This window comes from Sus scrofa, chromosome 3 (assembly GCF_054392235.1).
Source record: "Sus scrofa isolate SSC_HxYL_T2T_F1_AM1 chromosome 3, Sscrofa_HxYL_maternal_Yorkshire_Landrace_v2.0, whole genome shotgun sequence".
Taxonomy (NCBI): Eukaryota; Metazoa; Chordata; class Mammalia; order Artiodactyla; family Suidae; genus Sus; species Sus scrofa.
Window position 1 is genome coordinate 126116642 of NC_139385.1, and position 21119 is coordinate 126137760.

The 21119-nt window shown below is 44.3% G+C and overlaps 1 protein-coding gene across 2 annotated transcripts in view; it reads left to right on the forward strand.

Moving 5' to 3' along the window:
- The window catches only part of ADCY3 (adenylate cyclase 3), a 92238-nt gene that overhangs the window by 16524 nt on the left and 54595 nt on the right, over positions 1 to 21119 (forward strand). Inside the window, exons 1-2 of one of the 2 annotated variants that reach the window (XM_085019736.1) lie at positions 15532 to 15571; positions 15723 to 15772. The exons of the other annotated variant lie outside the window; for it this stretch is intronic. The gene's annotated coding sequence lies outside the window, so the exon portion shown is untranslated. Of the gene's footprint in view, positions 1 to 15531; positions 15572 to 15722; positions 15773 to 21119 lie in introns of those variants that run through there. 2 annotated transcript variants of the gene reach the window in all.

The following is a 21119-nucleotide window of genomic DNA, read 5'->3' on the forward strand; positions in this document are numbered from 1 at the left end:
AAGAGGATCTTGTTCTGCTGCTTTCTGTCCTCTGCTGCCCATATCGCCTCTGCCAGTGGGGGTGGCCTCAGAGACATTCCTGAGTGTTTCCAAAGAGGGACACTGAGGCCCAGAGGGGAAGTGACTTGTCTGAGGTCCTGCCGAGAAGCAGTCTGCGCTTCTGTTGGGAGCCTCGTGTCCTGGCCCCCACCCCTCAGAGATGGAACTGTGCCCCACGGTGCCCCACCCTGTGGCGGGGCAGGGATCTGCCACAGGAACAGGAAACAGAAAGGGGGGGGGTCTGTTCACGAGTATCCTGTGTGGCTCTGCTTTGGGAACTTGCGTGCAGATGGGAGCATCAAAAGGCTGTAGGTGGGTGTGGGAGGCAGGTGACATGGGGATACGGGGTGAAAAGAGTGAATGAGGGGCCAGTGCAGTGTCAGGAGGAATTTGTTGGGGTGGAAGGCAGTTGAGCATGTGGCTGCGTGGGGAGAATGGTAAGAACAGGAGGTAGAAATGGGAGGAGGGCAGGTCCCCCGGGGAGGAAAGGGATGGAGTTGTGGACCCTGGAAAGAGGCTCCCGTGTCAAACTGGGGTGGCCTCACTTTAGATCTGCTGCTGAGCCGCTCTTGGTTGCCTGTTTCATTTTGCCTTCGTTCTTCTAATGCTGAGAATTAGGTTTGCTTCCCTGGGGCCTCTGAGGCTCTACCAGGCCTGGGTTCTCTCCCCAGAGGCCTGGATCCAGGATCTTGGAACACGATTGCCCGCTCTCGCTCCCCTGGCTTTAGAAAAAGGAAGTCAGAAGCTGGAAATTTTTTTTTTTTCCAACTCTTGAGAGGTTACATTGAGCGATTGGGCTGAGAGTGAAGATCCTTGGAGGATATTTCCTCTGGCTCAGAGTAATTGACTTAATCTGCTGGGTGTCTCATTTTTCCCTTTGGAAAAAGGAGAGATGCTGCCTGACTCACTCCTTCCTAAGTTGCTGTGTGCTCAGCCTCTCTCCCAGGAAAGTCTTGCCTAGGTGCATTTTGACCTTCCATTGCAGAGAGAGCCGGCCTTTCTTAATTCTGGGGCTCATCCAAACCAACTGAAAGAATATCCTCAAGTTCTCCAGGAGCCCCTCTGATGCACAAGGCCTGTGAGCATACAGAGCTAAGGCATCATTCTGCCTTGGTTGGGAAGGTTCTATGGAGGAGGCAGTACTGAGCTGGGCTGTGAAGGGAAAATTGAATTTTGAGCCTGGGATTTTTAGGGGGGCAGAATCGATTGCTGGTGGGCAGTGGTGTGGGAATGAATATCTATTTACATATATTTAATATATTTATCTACATATATTTAGTATACTTGTATTTGTACAGGCAGAGGACTTCTGGCTGCAGAATTAGGTGTGTGAGCTAGGAAAAGAGAAGGCCGGAAGGTAATTTGGGATCTCAAATGGATGACCTTGAAAGCTATTTGAGATTGCTTTGACTACCTCCTGTAGGCAATGGGGAACAGTAGAGTCCCAGAGGAAGAGAAGACAGAAAAATTATTTTTCTCATAGTCAAAATTTTTCCAAATTTGAAAACTGTCTTTGAGTGTAAGAAGCTCAAAGTCACTCAAGTAAATATGAAGCGTAGAAATTAAGAGAAACATGCCAAGACCCATCATAATCAAGTTGTTTAATACTAGTAATTAAGGAGAAACAGAATCAACCAGAAAGAAGGAAAAGACACATTACATAGAGGAACAAAGAATGATAGCAGATGCCTGGTCAGAAATTACTCAAAGCAGAATAGAACTGAAAAAGAAGTCAATCTAGAATTCTATACCCAGTAAAACCATCCTTCAAAAAGATGAAGATGAAATAAAGACTTTTTTGTAGACAAACTAAAGTCGAGAGAATACATCACCAGCAGCCCTGCACCACAAAAAGTATTAGTTTTTCAGGCAGAAGAAAAATGATATTAGATAGAAATTTGGAATGAAGAGGCCTTTCCTGATGGTAAATATGTAGGAAAACATGCATGTTGTTGTTTTTTTTCTCATTTTTGATCTCTTTAAAAGACTAAAGCAAAAATATAAACAATATACATTGGAGTTTATAACATGCAGCAGTATGATGTATGACAACAATAGCACAAAGGACGGGAGGCAAGAAATGAAAATATACTGTTAGAATTTTCTTATACGACAGCGAAGTAATAATATTTGAAGTGGATTGTGTTAAAGATGCACACAGGCATTTTGTCAGGCTTTGTTTTATTGCCCTTCTCAGGCATAGTGTTTTTTACAGATGAAAGATTTGTGGCAACCCGGAGTTGAGCAAGTCTATTGGCACCATTTTCTGACAGCACTTCCTTGGTTTCTCTGTGTCACATTTTGGTAACGTTTGCAGTATTTCAAAGCACCAGCAAAATGATTGTGATTTGCTGAACGCTTAGATGATTATTAGCATGTTTTAACAATAAAATATTTTTCCCAGAATTCCGGTCGTTGCTCAGTGGAAACAAATCTAACATCCATGAGGATGCAGGTTCAATCCCTGGCCTCCCTCCTTGGGTTAAGGATCTGGTGTTGCCATGAGCCGTGGTGTAGGTCACAGGCACAACTTGGATCTGGCGTTGCTGTGGCTGTGGTGCATGTCAGCAGCTACAGCTCCCATTTGACTCCTAGCTTGGGAACCTCCATATGCTGTGGGGGTGGCCCTAAAAAGCAAAAAAAAAAAAAAAGGAGTTCCCGTCGTGGCACAGTGGTTAACGAATCCGACTAGGAACCATGAGGTTGCGGGTTCGGTCCCTGCCCTTGCTCAGTGGGTTAATGATCCAGCGTTGCCGTGAGCTGTGGTGTAGGTTGCAGATGCGGCTCGGATCCCGCCAGTGGCTACAGCTCCTATTGGACCCCTAGCCTGGGAACCTCCATATGCCGTGGGAGCGGCTCAAAGAAATAGCAAAAAAAAAAGACAAAAAAAAAACCTTATGGAGTTCCCGTCGTGGCGCAGTGGTTAACGAATCCGACTAGGAACCATGAGGTTGCGGGTTCGGTCCCTGCCCTTGCTCAGTGAGTTAATGATCCGGTGTTGCCGTGAGCTGTGGTGTAGGTTGCAGACGCGGCTCAGATCCTGCGTTGCTGTGGCTCTGGCGTAGGCTGGTGGCTACAGCTCCGATTCGACCCCTAGCCTGGGAACCTCCATATGCCGCAGGAGCGGCCCAAGAAATAGCAACAACAACAACAAAAAATTCCCCTTTCCTGTATTAAAGTATAGTTGATTTACAGTGTTGTGCCAGTTTCTGCTGTACAGCAAAGTGACCCAGTCATACCTATATATACTTTCTTTTTCTTATATTATCTTCCATCGTGTTCTATCCCAAGAGATTGGATATAATTCCCTGCTCTATACAGTAGGACCTCATTGCTTATCCATTCTAAATGCGCTACATCTACTAACCCCAAAATCCCAGTCTATCCCACACCCTCTCCCCTCCCCTTTGGCAACCACAAGTCTATTCTCTAAGTCTGTTGGTCTGTTTCTGGTTTGTAGATAGGTTCATTTGTGCCATAATTTAGATTCCACATATAAGTGATATCATATGGTATTTGTCTTTATCTTTCTGACTTACTTTGCTTAGTATGATTTGGTGAATGCTTAGATGATTATTAAAAATTTTATTGCTATTTTATTTTTTAGCAATAAAATATTTTCCCTTTTGTATTAAAGTATAGTTGCATCCATGTTGCTGCGGATGGCATTATTTCATTTTTTTATGGCTGAGTAGTCGTCCATTGTGTATATGTACCACATCTTCTCACCCGTTTATCTGCCGACGGGCATTTAGGTTGTTTCCATGTCTTGGCTATTGTGAATAGTGCTGGAGTGAACCTAGGGGTGCATGTATCTTTTTGAACTATAGTTTTGTCTGGGTATATGCCCAGGAGTGGGATTGCTGGCCGATCATGTGATAGTTCTCTTTAGTTTTCTGAGGAATCGCCATACAGTTTTCTTTTCTTTTTACAGCCACACCTGCAGCACATCAAAGTTCCCGGGCCAGGGGTCCATTTGGAGCTGCAGCTAGAGGCCTGTGCTGCAGCCACACAACCCTGGATCCAAGCCATGCCTGTGACCTATGCTGCAACATGTGACAGTGCCCAATTCTTAATCTACTAAGTGAGGTGAGGGATCGAACTTACATCCTCATGGACACTGTGTTGGGTTCTTAACCCACTGAGCCACAGTAGGAACTCTGTCCATACTGTTTTCCAATGGAATGTGCCAATTTACATTCCCATCAACAGTGTTCCCTTTTCTCCAAAACCTCTCCAGCATTTGTTACTTATAAACTTATTAATGATGGCCATTCTGACAGGTGTGAGGTGGTACCACATTGTAGTTTTGATTTGCATTTCTCTAATAATTTGTGGTGTTGAGCACTTTTTCATGTGCTTACTGACCATCCATGTGTCTTCTTTGGAGAAATATATATTTTGGTCTTATGTCCATTTTATGACTGGGTTGCTTGTTTTTTGTTGTTGTTGAGGTGTATGAGTTGTTTGTATATTTTAGAGAGTAAACCCTTGTTGGTTGCATTGGTTGCAACTATTTTCTCCTATTCCATAGATTGTCTTTTTTTTTTTTTTTTTTTAATGGTTTCATTTGCTGTGCAAAAGCATGTAAGTTTGATTAGGTCCCATGTGTTTATTTTGGGGTTTTTTGTTTTTCTTTTTATGGCTGCACCTGAGATATATGTAAGTTCCCAGGCTATGGGTCGAATCAGAGCTGTAGCTGCCAGCCTACACCAGAGCCACAGCAACACTGGACACTTAACCCACTGAGAAAGGCCAGGGATTGAACCTGCATCCTCATGGACAGTATGTTTGGTTCTTAACTTGCTGAGCCACAATGGGAACTCCTATTTTTGTTTTTATTTCTATTGCCTTGGAAGAGTGACCTAAGAAAACATTTTTGTGGTCTGTTTTAAAGAATGTTTTGCCTATATTTTCTTCTAGGAGTTTTATGTGTCATGTCTTATGTTTAAGTCTTTAAGCCATTTTGAGTTTATTTTGGGGCATGATGTGAGGGTGTGTTCTCATTTCATTGATTTCCATGCAGCTGTCCAGTTTTGCCAGCTCTGCTTACTGAAGAGAGTTTTTCCCATTTTATATTCTTGCTTCCTTTGTACAGATTAGTTGACTGTAGATGTCTGGGTTTATTTCTGGGCTCTCTATTCTGTTCCATTGATGTGTATGTCTGTTTTTGTACCAGTTCCACACTGTTTTGATTACTATAGCTTTGTAATATTGTCTGAAATGTGGGAGAATTATGCCTCTTTATTTCCCTCAGGATTACTTTGGCAGTTCTGGGTCTTTTATATATAGTTCCATGTAAGTTTTTGGATTGTTTGTTGTAGTTCTGTGAAAAATGTCATGGGTAATTTGATAGGGATCACATTAAATCTGCAGATTGCTTTGGGTAGTATGGCCATTTTAACAGTATTAATCCTTCCAGTGCAGGAGCATGGGATATCTTTCCATTTCTTTGAATCCTCTTTAATTTCCTTTATTAATATCTTACAGTCCTCAATATATAAGTCTTTCATCCCCTTTGTTAGGTTTATTCCTAGGGGTTTTTTTGGGGTGTAATTTTGAAAGTTTTTTTTTTTAATATTTCTTTTCTAATATTTCATTGTTAATATGCAGAAATACAACCAACTTCTGAATGTTAATTTTGTATCCTGCTATTTTGCTGAATTTGTTCATCAGATTGAGTAGGTTTTGTGTGAAATTCTTAGAGTTTTCTGCGTATAGTGTCATGTTATCTGCAGATAGTGACAATTTTACCTCTTTCAATTTGGATACCTTTTTATTTATTTTTTCTTTTTCCCCTTTTTTTGTCTGACTGCTGTGGCTAGGACTTCCAATACTATTTGAATAAAAGTGGTGAGAGTGGGCATCCTTGTCTTTTTCCAGATTTTAGTGGGAAGGCATTCAGATTTTCTTTATTATGTTGAGGTATATTCCCTCTTTGGTAAGAGTTTTTATACCCACTTTGGTAAGAGTTTTTAATCATGAATAGATGTTGAATCTTGTCAAATGTTTTTTCTTCTTTTGTTGAGATGATCATGAGGTTTTCATTTTTTTGTTGTTGTTAATGTGTATTATATTGATTGATTTGCATATGTCGAACCATCCTTGCAAACTTGGGGTAAATCCTACTCGTTCATGGTGTATTGATCTTTTTTATGTTGGTTGGATTTGGTTTGCTAAAATTTTGTTGAGAATTTTTGCATCAAAGATATTGGTGTATAATTTTCTTTTTTGGTAGTATCTGTCTAGTTTTAATATTAGGGTGATGGTGGCTGCATAGAAAGTCTTTGGGAGTGTTCCTTTTTCTTCAGTCTTTTGGAAGAGTTTAAGAAGGATGGGTATAGGAGTTCCCATTGTGGTGCAGCAGAAACAAATCCACCTAGGAACCATGAGGTTGCAGGTTCAATCCCTGGCCTCGCTCAGCAGGTTAAAAGATCCAGCATTGCTTTGGCTGGGGTGTAGGCCAGCAGCTGAGGCTCCGATTGAACCCCTAACCTGGGAAAAAAAAAAAAGGATGGGTATAAGTTTTTTGTATGTTTGATAGAATTCACCTGTGAAGCCATCTGGACCTGGACTTTTATTTGTAGGGAGTTTTTTTTTTTTTTTTTTTTAATCATTATTACATATTCGATTTCATTTTTAGTGATTGGTCTGTTCAAATTATCTTTTTTCTTCTTGATTCAGTTTAGGTGGGCTGTATGTTTCTAGAAAATTGTCCGTTTCTTCTAGGTTGTCAAATTTGTTGTCCTATAATTGTTCATTGCATTCTCTTATTTTTTTATTTTAATTTCTATAGTATCAGTTGAGATTTCTCTTTATTTCTTATTTTATTTGTTTGGGTTTTCTCTCTCTTCTTCCTGGTGAGCCTGGCCAAAGGTTTGTCCATTTTGTTTACCCTTTCAAAGAATCTGCTCTCGGTTTTATTAATTTTTTTTAAAAATCTCTCTTTATTTCCTCTCTGATCTTTATTATTACCTTCTTCTGCTGACTTTAGGGTTTGTTTGTTCTTCTTTTTCTTTTAGGTGGTAGATTAGGTTATTAGTATTTTTCTTGTTTTTTTGAGGAAGGCCTGTCTAGCTATGAACTTCCCTTTAAGAACTGCTTTTGCGGCATCCCGTGGATTTTATATGGTTGTGTTTTCATTGTTGTTTGTCTCAACATTTTTTAATTTCCTTTTTGATTTCTTTGTTGACCCATTGGTTTCTAAGTTGTTTACCATGTAGTCAGTTTTTTTTCATATCTTTTCCTGTGTTTGATTTCTAGTTTCATTGTGGTAAGGGAAGATGCTTGAAATAATTTCTGTACTCTTAAGTTTGTTGAGGTTAGTTTTGTGCCCTAGTGTATGGTCAGTCTTAGAGAATGTTCCATGTACACTTGAAAAGAATGTTATTTTCCGATTTTTTTTTTTTTTTTTGGATGTAATGTCCTGAAAATGTCATTTAAGTTTAACTGTTCTATTGTTTAATTTAGGATATTTGTTATCTTATTGATTTTTTTTTGTCTGGAAGATCTTTCCATTTGATGTTTGTGGGGTATTAAAGTCTCCTGCTATTATTATATTCCAATCAATTTCTTCTTTTATGTCTGTTAGTATTTTATATATTTGGGTGCTCCTATATTAGGGGCATATATGTTGACAAATGTAATATCCTCTTCTTGAATTGATCCTTTTTATCATTAAATAGTGTTTTTAATTTTTTTGTGGCCTTTGTTTTAAAGTCCTTTTTGTCTGATATGAGTATCGTAATTCCTGCTTTCTCATCATTTCCATTTGCATGAAATATCTTTTTCCATCTCCTCACTTTAAATTTATAGGTGTCCTGTGCTCCAGTGTGGGTCTCTTGAAGGCAGCATATTGTATGGTTTTGTTTTTTTTTTACCCAGTCTTCCACTCTATGTCTTTTTATTGGTGTATTCAGTCCACTGACATTTAAGGTAATTATTGATAAATATGTGTTTTTTCCATCTTAAACCTTGTTTTCCAGTTGACTCTGTTTCTCCTTTATTCCTTTTTCTCCCCCCCACTTTTTTGTTTGTTTAATGATTTCCTTTTATGCTGTGTCCTTTTCTTTTTGGTTTTTGTGAATGCATTGTTTGTTTTTTGATTTGTGGTTGCCCTGTTTTTCAAGTATGTTAACCCCTTCCTATAGCTGCTTGCTTTAGACTGATAGTCATATAGGCTGAAACACCTTGTAAAAAAAAATCTAGATTTTCTTACTCTCCTTCTCCATATTGTATGGTTTTTGTTTGTTTTTAGTTTTTTTTTTACATTTTGTGATTTTGATGTCCTTTTTTACATCCTGTTTATCCTTTTGCTGTTCCTTGTGTTTGTTATCACTTTCACAAATAGGTTTATTTTTCTTTTTGATCTGTAAGTACTTATTTAAGTAAGTATTTTCCAGTGTGATTTCCTCCATCCTATATCTTCTTACTTCGTTCCTATTTAGAGGAGACCTTTCAATATTTCTTTTAGGATAGGTTTAGTATTGCTGTAATTTTTTAGCTTTTGTTTGAGAAATTCCTTGTTTCTCCTTTTTTTAAGTGATAATCTTGCTGGGTAGAGTATTCTAGGTTGCCAATTTTTCCCCTTTAGAACTTTGAATATATCTTGCCACTCTCTTCTGGCTTGTAGTGTTTCTGTAGAGAAATCAGCTGATAGCCTTGTGGGGGTTCCCTTGTAATTAACTCTTGTTTTTCTCTTATTGCCTTTAGAATCCTTTTCTTTAAACTTTGCCATTTTTATTATAATATGTCTTGGTCTGGGCCTGTTTGGGTTCAACTTGTTTGGGGTCCTCTGTGCCTTCTGTATCTGGATATCTGTTTCCTTCTTTAGATTTGGAAAGTTTTTAGCCATAATTTCTTCAAATATATTTCAATCCCCCTTTCTTTTTCTTTTCCTTTTGAAATCTCTATTAGGCATAGATTGGCATGCTTTATATTATCCTGTAGATTGATTACATTGCTTTCATTTTTTTTTTCATTTGACTTTCTGTCTGCTCCTGATTTGGTAATTTCCATTATTCTATCTTCCAAGTCACTTATTCGTTCCTCTGCATTCATTCTGTTCAATGCCTTTAGCTCAGTTTTTCTCTCTGCAAATGAATTTTCTTTTTCTTCTTCTGTTTTTTTTTTTTTTAGCAAATGAATTTTCTAATTTTTCTTGACTCCTCCTTATGATTTCTAGTTCCTTTTTAAAGTAATTTACATTACTGATGAGGTCATTCTCAATTCCTTTAGTATTTTCCTTACCTTCTTCTTGAACTTGGTGTCTGTTAGACTGCAGAGGTCTGTTTCATTGTTTGTTCCTTCAGGGGAATTCTCCTGTTCTTTTAACTGGGAGTGGTTCTTGTGGGTCTTCATTTTGCTTATATTTTTCTTACTCTCTTTAGCCTGAGCCTTAGCGCCCAGCCCCTACTTGAGGGTCTCAGGTTCTGGTGTGCCCGCCATGGTACCCATCCTCTATGCTGTTCTCTCTCTTCTTTGCCTTCCTTAGACTGGCTACTGCACTTTTCTCAGAAGCTTTGAGGCTCCACCTCCATCCTGGCTGATCTCCCTACCAGTTAGGTGACCTCCCAGGGTGCAGATTCCTTTCCTCTTGTACAGCTCCCTCTCAGGAGTGCTGGTTCTATCCTGATTCTTTTTTTTCTCCTCTGCCTTTTTTCCCTTTTGTTCTACCCAGTTATGCAGAGGGTTTATTGCCCTTTTTGGAAGCCTGAGGTCTTCTGTCAGTGGTCAGTAGATGTTCTGTGAGAATCCTTCTTCATGTAGATGGGGTGATTTTGTGTGTGTGTGTGTGTGTGTGTGTGTGTATGTGTGTGCATGTGTTTGTGGGAGAAGATGAGCTTCATGTCCTACTCCACCATCTTAATCCCGCCTCTTATATTCCTAAAGTTATCTTTGACCTTGTGTTTTGTAATTGAGTCTACTAGGATAATGGAACATGCAGGTGCACAGAGGAAATATGCACAATATATGTGTCTTCCATTCCTTGGTGCCATCTCATTTTCATATCGAGTTTGCTGTGCCCCAAGAGCTTGGAATTCTGATGAACTCACAGTGTCTGGTAGCTCAGCAAGAGGCAAAGCAAATACAAAGTAACACGTTGTATCTATGACTATATGGAGGTCCTAATGGCCCTAAGAGGACATGCTTTTGTTCAAACTAGATCTTGCTTCTCATGCAGAAAGTAGCATTCTATCCAATGCACTCCATCATCACTTTCTTACACATGTTGCTTCCTTTACTAGCTGAACACGTTACTAGCTGAACACGTCATGTAGAAATTGATGACACAGCAAGAAAGGGAGAGATAGGAGAAATCATAGTTCAGTTTTTTTCAGTCCTTCTTCATTAGTAAGCTGAAGGTGGACAGTATTAGTAGAATGTGTGCATATCAAGAAGTGAATAAAAACCGTTGAATTAGTTTTCTGCAGTGTTTCTGCTGTTTTGGTAAGAATGAAATACATGTATATACATGTGTGTACGTAGAAGTCACAAAGTGCTGCTTGTTTCATTGCAGTGATTCTGCATATGAGTTAAATGCTTGTATTTGCATTAATTTATTTTTTAAATGACTTTTGTGGTTGAATTCACAGGTTTATCCCATATTTTCAAAATGTTATTTTGTTTACTTTAACTGATGATAAAGTTAATATACTATTTTTGCCAGAAGTATTTTTTGTCCTCCATCTATATTATGTATTCAGTTATATAAGTTACAAATCAGTATGTATATTTTGTGTATATATATGTATATACACAAAATATTATATTTGTATTCAAAACAATATAGATAGATGGTAAAATTCATGCTAATAATGGTAAAATTTAACCTTTCTTAGGACATCAAATAGCAGATAAAAATCACTATGACAAGTTGAAAGACCACAAAGGAAAGGATGAAGCTTTCTATCTTAGTATGTTTCTTGGCTTTTTCATTTTTTTTTTTTTCATTTTGAATCAAAGGAACTTCATTTTCACTTTGCAGTAGGCCCCTACATTATGTAGCTGGCCTTGTCCCTAAAATCAGGAACAAAGCAAGAAACAAATTTCATTCTCACTACTTCTTTCACTTTTTTACTAGAGACCCTAGCCAGAGCAATAAAATAATAAAAAATATACAAATAGAAAGAAAGAAATGAAAATGTCTTTATTCTCAGATGATATGATAATTTATGTTAAAAATCCTAAGGAATCCACAAAACTGCTAGAAGTAAGTTTAACAAGTTTGAAAGTCACATGATTAATATTAAAAGACCTATCATATTTTCATATACTAGCAACAGACAATTGGAAATTGAAAAAAAAAATCTATTTAAGAAGTATGGACAACCATGAAATACTTAAGGCTGAATTTAAAATATGTGCAAGATGTGGAAACTAGCACATTACTGAAGGAAGTAAGTAAAAGAAGACCTAATTTTTTTGTTTTTTTGTTTTTTTGTCTTTCGTTTTTTTAGGGCTGCTTCCACATACGGAGGTTCCCAGGCTAGGGGTCTAATCAGAGCTGTAGCTACCGGCCTACACCACAGCCACAGCAACTCGGGATCCAAGCGGAGTCTGCGACCTACATCACAGCTCACGGCAACACTGGATCCTTAACTTGCTGAGTGAGGCCACAACCTCATGGTTCCTAGTTGGCTTTGTTTCCACTGCGCCATAACGGGAACTCCAAAGAAGGCCTAAATTAATGAGAGATCACAGATAACAATATTGTTAAAATGTTGATCCTCCCTAAATTGTTTTAGATTCAACTCAATCCACATCAGAATACCATCGGTCTTTTTTTTTTTTTTTAGAAATTGAAAAAAAGATGGTTATAAAGTTTATATGGATAATACACTAAAAACACTAATACTGTTTTTTAGTATTAGAAGATTTACACCACTGATTATGAGATATTGCAGTAATCAAGTTAGTGTAGTATTAGCCTAAAGATACAGTTAGATCAGTGAATCTGAATAAAGTCTAGACGTTAACACACACATCTGTGATCAAGTAATGTTCACCAGATGTGTCAAGTGTAATTCAATGGAAAAAGGATAATCTTTCAACAAATGATACTGGAATAATCAGATATCCATATCCAAAAAAAAAAAAAAAAAAAAATCCTTACCTCACCCTACCTATAAAAATTAACTTGAAATGGATCATAGTCATATTTAAACTATAAAACATCTAGAATGAAGCATGGGAGAAAATCATTGTGATTTTCTTGGGCTGGGCAAAGATTTCTTACATGGAGGTAAGTTGAAGCTGTTAGCTTTATTTGCCACGTGCAGAAGTTAGGAAGTTTTCGGGGATTTGCCAAGACGTGATAACCTAGGAACTTATCAGGCTCCAAAGCCAAAGCTCATTGCATGGCATCACACTGCCTCCTGCTGTAGAGGCTGGAGGAGGACAAATGGTTTGAGGTTTATTGGTGTCCCCAGACACCAGGCAACACTGAGGGCTAGGCAAGTACTTAAGTATAGTGTGGGCACTTGGCTCCAGCAGCTGCTGGCATTGCCACGGGGGGCTTCCCAGTAGGAGTCGGGCAGAGGGGCAGGAAAGGGACGAAGCCCTTAGCTGGGGTGGAGCGGTATTGGTAGCCTTGCCATCCAGCCAGCACACCGTGGACTCAGGGAGAGCCGAGGAGAGGAAAACAGGTGAGAGCTGAATGGGGGCAGGTCACCCTGAGTTCACATCAGCACGAACCTTGTAGGACAAGGGCAGCGAACACAGAATCGCCTTGAAATACGAAAATGCAGCAATAAGGCTATAGAACTGGCAGCACTGGGATCTCTTGGGTGCTTTTCAGAATGCAGATTCCCGGCCCCCCTCCTAATACACTGAAGCAGAATGTCTGAGGGTAGAACCTGGGAGCCAAAGGGTACGCGTCACCTTCCCAGGTGGTGACAGGACGAATTAAAGAAGATGAGGAAAGCTGGAAAACTGGGAATCAAGTTCAGTGTGATATTGGGAATTTATAATACACCTGCTTATATAGCCAACACTTACTGAGACTCTGTGCCCAGCAGAGGACTGTGGCGGCTGCTTTACACACGTTGTCTTCGTGGATTCTCAAACTCACCCTGAGGTCAGAATCATTTTATTCTCATTTCGTAGAGATGGGAGCAAGCTTAGAGTGGAGGTGACCTGCCGAGGCCACAGCCAGTGGTTGGAATTCAAGCCCAGTTTCTAACCGCTGTGGTTTTCTCCACCTGAGGGTTTACCTAATTGAGAGATTGGGGGGGGGCTGTATTTGGGACAGATGGTCCCCAGGGGCCCACAGAGGAAGGATGCCACAGGAAGTGATGCCAGGTGTGAGCTGGCAGAGACTTCAGGTGCTGCCGTGGGCTGACCACAGGTGGGGTTGACCGTGGGCTTCAGTCCTGCACTCAGGTCGGAGGCGATCTGGCCTCTCGTGTGTCAAAAGTATAAGTGGGAAAGTTAGGCAAGAACCAAGTGGAGATATTTTAAGTCCGGAACGTCTCAGGAAGCCAGGGGATGGTTTTAGAACCTTTGGAAGCCTGGGATGTGTGGGTTCCCAGGGTGAGAAGATCCCTGCCGCTGCTGGCAGGACCCTGACAGAGAGGTCCGCTTCCTCATGGACAAAGCACTGGAGGGGAAGGAAGGAACCCGGGTGTAGAGGAGAATTTAGACCAAGCGAGGCGTGTGGCATTGCTTGGGGAGGACTTTCTGGCGGGGGGCTGGCGTGGAAGCACCCTGGATTGATGGCAGTCGCTTCGCCTCTTCCCCAGGGAAGGTTCTTCAGGGAGGAAAACAGTGATTCTGGGGGGATGACCTCGGCCAGCTCCAGTTTGTGAAGAGCGGCCTCCTCTGCGCATGTTTGTCCTGAGCGCCTAGCGACGGGCTTGGCAGCACGGACCCGGGGCAGAGGCGTCTCCCTTCGTTGCAGGTGGCTGTGCACCCAATTCCTGCATTTCGCAGAGCAGAGCTGTTGGCGGCTGTGCCCAGGTTTCGTCTGAAGACCTTTGGAAGGTTCCTCTCCTGGGCCGGCCCTTTGAGAAATCTGGGGCGGGGGGGCGGCGCAGGTGCACAGGGGCAGTTCCGTGGCCTCTCGGACCAGAGGGAGACGCTCCGGGACGGGGCTGCCTGCCTCGGGGTGTTTATGGAGGGCTGTCCGGGGGCAAGGAGCCAGTTTCTTGAAGAGCATTCTCTGTTTCTGAGGCTCCCCATGTCTGGCGGTCAGGGTGTTCCAAGTGAGCAGATAGAAATTTCAGAAATGTATTGTGTGCACAGAGTCACTGCAGAAGGTTGAGGCAGCAAGAAGAAGAAAACCAATCATGCTAACCACTCGACATTCTGGTGTCTCTGCTCCTGCCCTATTTCATTTCTTCTCGAAAATGGGATCCAAGTGTGGCTGCAGATGCAAACCTTTTTTTTTTTCTCTTAATGATTTATCTTGCACTTCATTCCTCTTGGAGAACCTGGTGGGGAAATACCAGAAGCGTGTCATCACTCAGGGTGGGGCCGTCGGGGAGGGCTCCGCAGAGGAGGCAGGCTTGAGCTGGTTTGGGAGGGGGGAAGGGTGGCAGGGGGATGGGAGGATACGATTGGGGGCCGTTCAGGGGGGACGCTTCTCACACGGGGGGCGGGGGTGGCAGGGCTGCGTTTGTCTGGTGAACTTGAAGCCTCAGGACACCTGTGGCGTTGGGGTTTCTGTCCACCCTCCCTCTTGCCTTCCCTCCCTTCCTTCAGTCTCTCCCTCCCTCCCTCCTTCTCCTGTTTATTCATTCCTTCACTTTGTGGTCACTGAGTGCCTCCTGTATGCCAGGTGTTTGTCCGGTGCTGGGGACACAGTGGTGACTGGAACAGATCTTGTCCCTGCCCTAGTGGAGCTATAAGATAGCAGATGGTCATGTCTGTCTTACTCAGAGGCAAACACATTTTCTTTTTTTCTTTTTTTTTTCTTTTATGGTCACATCTGTGGCATATGGAAGTTCCTGGGCCGGGGTCACACTGGAGCTGCAGCTGCCAGCTTGCACCATAGCCACCGCCACACCGGATCTGAGCTGCATCTGCACCCCACACCACAGCTGGGATCCTTAATCCACGGAGTGAGGCCAGGGATCAAACCGGCATCCTCATGGATACTAGTTGGGTTCTTCACCCGCTGAGCCACAATGGGAACGCCAAAAGCAAACATTTTAAGACATTTAACAATAGTAATATAGGCGTTCCCTCTATGACACAGCAGGATAGGTGGCATCTCTGCAGTGCTGAGATGAGGGTTCGATCCCAGACCTGCATAGTGAAGGATCCAGCATTACCGTAGCTGCTGTGTGGACTACACAGCTGTGGCTCTGATCTGATCCCTAGCCTGGGAACTCCATATCCATGGGGCGGCCAAAAAGAAAAAAAACAAAAAAAAGTAATACAAACATGGGCTTTTATGGAATAGAATGTGAAATCCACACACCCCAGCAAGGGCAGAGGTGAAGCTCCGCCCCATGTGCTTTAGTAGAAAACTTTGAGGGCCTCCAGAGAGTGGGCTGCGACATGTGTTGAGGTCAGAAGTGCCTGCCAGGTGACAACATTGGGGACATCAGCTTGGCCAAAGCAGATGGTTTATATCAGGGGACAGTGGGAGATATTTAGAAAAGTTCATGGGCTGGAGTATGTAGGCCCTCGAGTGCCAGAATGAGGATTTTGAACTTTATCTTTTGGAAAATTGGCAGCTACTGAGGTGTTCGGAGCAGGAGGTGAAACTTGGAAAAAGATAATTTTGGTATGTGATCCCCGGTGCTCAATTAGCAGGACCACAGAGGGTCCAGGGAGATGAGTCCGTGCCCAGCCCTGTGGGAGGTGAGGGTTGGGGCCAGAGGATGGCAGGAGGCAGAAAGAGGAGGACAAGGAAGACGACCCAGAAAGACCAGCTGGAATGAATGACCCCCTGGAGGTGGAGCACCAGCGGCAGGGAGGGGGGGTGCAGGTTCTGATAGTCACGGAAGGCTGATGGTGGACACACTCAGGTCTGTACTCCCGTTACCTGAGGTGCACAGTCAGGGGGTCCTAACCCTTGGCTGGCAACAATGGGACCTTCGGGTGGGGCTGGTTGGGGAAGACTGGGACGGGCTTGGGTATTGGCTGTAGTACGTAGAGCGTGGGTATTGCCATCAACCAGGGCTGTATGTACACAGAGCGTGGGTGTTCCCGTTAACTGGGCTGTACATGCATAGAGCGTGGGTGTTCCCATCAACCGGTCTGTACACACACAGAGCGTGCGTGTTCCCACCAACCAGGCTCTATGTGCATAGAGTGTGGCTATTCCCGTCGATGGGACTGTACACACACAGAGCGTGGGTGTTGCTGCGGAGCGAGGCTGTATGTACATAGAGTGTAGGTGTTCCCATCAACCAGCCTGTACAGACACAGAGTCACCTGGGAGCTTTTTGATGGTGTCAGTGTCTGGGCCTCTGGTTGCACTGTTCCGGGGTCCATGGCCCCCAGGTGATTCTAAGGTGCTACCGGGGTTGGGTACCACTGAGGAGGGGGAGGGGAACATACGCAGGGGATGCTAAGTCAAGACAGTTGGAGGAAATTTCAGAGCAGGGGTGGTTTGCTGGGCCTTTACTTTTGGATTTTGGAATCTGAAAGTCTTTGTGTGTCATGTGACGAAGATGGGGCGTGGACAGGACTGGTGTGTGGCCTGGGACGATCCCCCCGAGTCAGTGTCTCACGGTGAGTGTGGGCTGGCTGTGCTGAGAGCAGGTGGTAGGAGGCAGGGGGAGAAAGGGTTGGGACCGTGAGAAAGAACCTTGGAACGTGACTGGAAATCTGAATTGAAATCCAGGGAACCGAATTAAATGCAGGACACATGAAACAGTGTCAATAGACAGAAAACATTCAGTGGATCTGCCTGTGAACGGGTGGAAGAGATGCCAGTCCGACAGGAAGGAGGGTAAGGAGGTGCAGTAACTCAGGCTGGGGGTACACCAGGGATCAGAAGATGAGTAGAAAAGGGAAGAGAATAAATGGACAGAAGGAAAGTAGGCAGTGGGCACAGGGAGGTGACATAAAGTGATCGCATATGTTTGTAGTTTGATTTAAAGAACTAGGAAGGTTGGGGCGTTCCTGTTGTGGCTCAGCGGGTTAAGAACCCCGCTAGTATCCAGGAGGATGCAGGTTCAATCCCTGGCCTCACTCAGTGGGTTAAGGATCCAGGCTGAGGTGTAGGTTGCAGATGAGGCTCGGACCCCCCTGTTGCTGTGGCTGTGGCGTAGGTCAGCAGCTGCAGCTCCAATTCGACCCCTAGCCTGGGAACTTCCATATGCCGCAGGTGGGGCCCTAAAAAAAAACAAAAAACAACCCAGGAAAGTTGGAGGATCTTGGCTTTGTTTTGATATTTATGCCACCACCCAGAACAGTGATTGAATAAAAGAGAATCACCTGGGGAGTGCAAAATTTAGCTTCCTGAGTCTCTGGAGGGGGGGGAAGGGGGACCCAGGAATCTGCATTGTAATCAGTCATCCTTGGGATGGCAACACACCTGGTCCCAGAACCTGGAGAAATAGAGACTAAGGAATAAGCCCTGACGGGTCGAGTCAGGACCAGTGACTGAAACAACTCACGCCGGATGTCCGCAGGCAGCTCTCAGAGGCTGCAGGGCTGAGCAGTGGTGAGTAATCCCAAAGAAGCCCTAAGGCAGAGAAGAGAGGGAATCAGTTCCCCAAGGAGAAAGCATGATTCAGGAGAGGAGAGGGACACCGGTTTCTGCAGATGAGACTCTGCAGCAAGTTCTGCTCTCAAGCTCTGAGTCATCTCGAATTGAGAGACGGGGAGTCCACGGACACCCGGTGTCTGCTCTGTTCCGTGACTGCGTGTGAAGCAGGGGCTTTGGTGTGTTTGTGCAATTGGGGATCCCTGACTCGTTTTCGCACTCTAAGATTGTGTGATGATCATGTTGCTGGGATTCTAGAAATCTGCTTCTGTCTCCAAATTCTGTGTTCCTCTGGGCTGGTGCATTTGTTCTCAAGTTCATTCAAAGACAGCTCCAGAAAGTCAGGATCTCTGCAGCAAATGCAGGTAGGATTACTTAGAGGTGAGAAGGTGAGAGCAGGCAGCGTGGAAGGAACCCTCTGATTCTGGAGGTTCCCATAAGTGTGTGGTTTATCACATTTTGCCTGTCCTTCATTTGGTCCTCAGCTAGAAATTGCCTTAAATTACTTGGACCATCCAGCATCCATGGATCAATATGTGCATAAGCTCCTGCTGTGAGTGTGTATGAACACCCACCCTTGCGCATATCCAGCCCAGTTCACTCCCTCTTAGGGGCCTTTTCTGACTTGTCTTCCTCTCCTGCAGCCTCAGGCAATGCTTTCTCCATTTCCCATAGCTGCTTTACCCCCCGGTAAATTTGAGCTCTTTGGTTTTGTGTTGTTGATGTTGTTGGTTTTTTGTTGTTTGCCCTTTCTAGGGCTGCTCCTGCAGCACGTGGAGGTTCCCAGGCTAGAGGTCCAGTTGGAGCCGTGGGCGCCAGCCTACACAACAGCCACAGCAACGTGGGATCTGAGCCACATCTGCCATCTACACCACAGCTCAGGGCAACACTGGATCCTTAACCCACTGAGCAAGGCCAGGGATCGAACCCACCACCTCATGGTTCCTAGTCAGATTCATTAGCCACTGCGCCACAACGGGAACTCCAAACTTGAACTCTTGAGGTCCTTTTTTTCACTCTCCAGGGCCCAGCACAGGGTCCACCACTTAGCAAGGATTCAGGAGGATTGAGTTAAAAAAAAAAAAAAATCTGAAGCCAAACATGATTGAACATTTTAAAATAGATTCCTGCAAGTAGAATGAGAACGATGTGGCCTGCAGAAAAAGACCAAGGTGACTGATGGGGTCACAGCGGTAAGAAGAGACACAAAATGCTGTGACCTAATGTCTTCTGTTTCTGTGGTGCAGCCGCAAGAGGGCATGGGCAGCTTTTGATGAGTTTTGTGTTTCTTAATCACCTGGGCTAACAGACCCGTTTGAGGATCTGGTGAAAGCAATGGACTTTGCTCTGCAGAAAAGAGCAAAACATACTTCTGCCCGTAATTTGAAGGGCTCACTGACTCCCCCTAACACGGTCTAAAGACGTCCAGCGAATAATCCCTTGGTCAGTATAAAATGCCAACTGCGAGATGCTCTTCCTGCATCTTCTCCTCCAGGGAGACCGTTGGGGTCCCCTTCTCTGGTCTTAATTGTCTCTAGCCCTGACACTTGGGCCTTCTCCCATCATGAGTGCATTTATCAAGCTGCCGTGTTCTTATGTTCAACAGATATCAGTAGTATCGCCCTTTTAGCCCACAGGGTCTGCAATGGATGTAAAAATAAATTTCCTTGTTCTATCTTTGTTCTCAGAGTTCTGTTCTGCAATACAGAAACTTAAGAATGTTTCATGTGAAGCATGACTCAGGAATCAGAAAGGGAGAAGGCATTGCCCTGGGCCAGGGTTTCTCAGCCTCAGATCTGTTGACATTTGGCGGTGGACATTTCTGCACTTGGGGACTGCCCTGTGCTGTAGAATGTTCAGAAGCATCCCTGGCTCCACTGGGTAGATGCCAGGAGCAACCCCCACCACCGTCGTGACAATCAGTCATGTCCCCAGACACCTTGCCAGATGGTCCCTAGGGGCCCCAGATCACCACCACACCCAGTTGAGAACGGCTGGTCCAGCCTTTCTGTAGCTGGACTTTGGGTCTCTCCCTAAGTGGAGAATGGACTCTCCTGTCGGCTTCATTCTCCTGTAGCCGTTTGTGCAGCTGACTTTTGCTCTGTGCCAGTAGCTGTGCCAGGCCCTGTGACTGCAAGTGTGCGTAAGCACCACACCCTGACTTCCGGTGCTCCTTGCTTCTTTGCATGATACATGCAGCTGCCCAGGAGGTGGGGCGGGAGGCTTGTCTCACGGCAAAGAGGCCTTTGCACAGTGTCTTCTCCATCCAGGAGGCCCTTTCTTCTGATCTTTTGTGACTGAGTCTTTTTGGTCATTCATATCTCAGTTTAAATGACACCGCTTTGGGGAGAGACCTGTCCCAACCACCTAACCATAGTCAGTTGTTTTCCCCCAGTGCTGTGTAACAAACAGCCCCAAACGCAAAGGCTCACAGCCACATATTTCATGCTCACATGACGGATCTAGGCTGGGTTCAGCTCCAAGCTGTGGCTTGAGTTCACTTTGGCTCCATGGGTCTCTCATTCTGCTGGACCAGTGAGCTTTTGGTGTGTGTTGCTCTCATCAGACCAGCCAAAGCACACGGGGGAAGCAAACGCATTTCAAAAATGTGGTCGTGTCATGTGCACTGGCATCCATTGGCCAAAGCAGATCAAGTGGTCAGAGTCAGCAGGTGGGAGGAACACGTCCCTTTCCATGGGGCAGTGGCAAGGGCGTGGCTGCGCTGTGCTCCGCAAGGGACTGAAGAATCGGCCCGCGCTCTCCCTCCCTCACTCAGTCTAAACCAGCTGCCCAGTCATTTTATTGTTTTTGTTCTCTGCTGAGTTTGGATACTCTTGTTGTTGAATTATTCATTTGTTATTTGTGTATTGTTACCAGATCATCACCCCACGACAGCAGGGACTCTTGCTGCCTTATTTGCTGCTAAATCCCAAGCACCTGCCTGGCACAGGGTGGGCACTCACTGCATTGGTTGGTGAATGGATGGACACATGGAGAGTTCTGTTTGGGGAATCAGGGAGGGGTGTGGACATAATCTTGAAATGGCGACAGCAACTAACAGTTTCTGAGGGACGAGTCGGGGCTTGGCCCGGTTAAATCAGGGCATCGTCACATCGTGTGGCCCTGAGCTGGCAGGGTGCGGGGGCGGATGTTCTGCTTAGGGCTGAAGAGCCCTGAAATAGCACATCGTGTTTGAGGATTGGAGCGAGATGCCCGGTGTGGCTGGAGCAAGGGGAGCCTGGCGGGCAGTAGCCAGGTACAAGACACAGGAGTGACACTGGAGCCCAGTGGTCAGGGCTGCCCTGTTCCACGGCTCTGGGGGAGCCATGATGTCTCAGTCTGGAGTGGACCCCCCGAGGGTTGTAAGTGCAGTCTGGGAGGCGGTTCTGGCCACCCAGCAGGTCATGAGGGACCT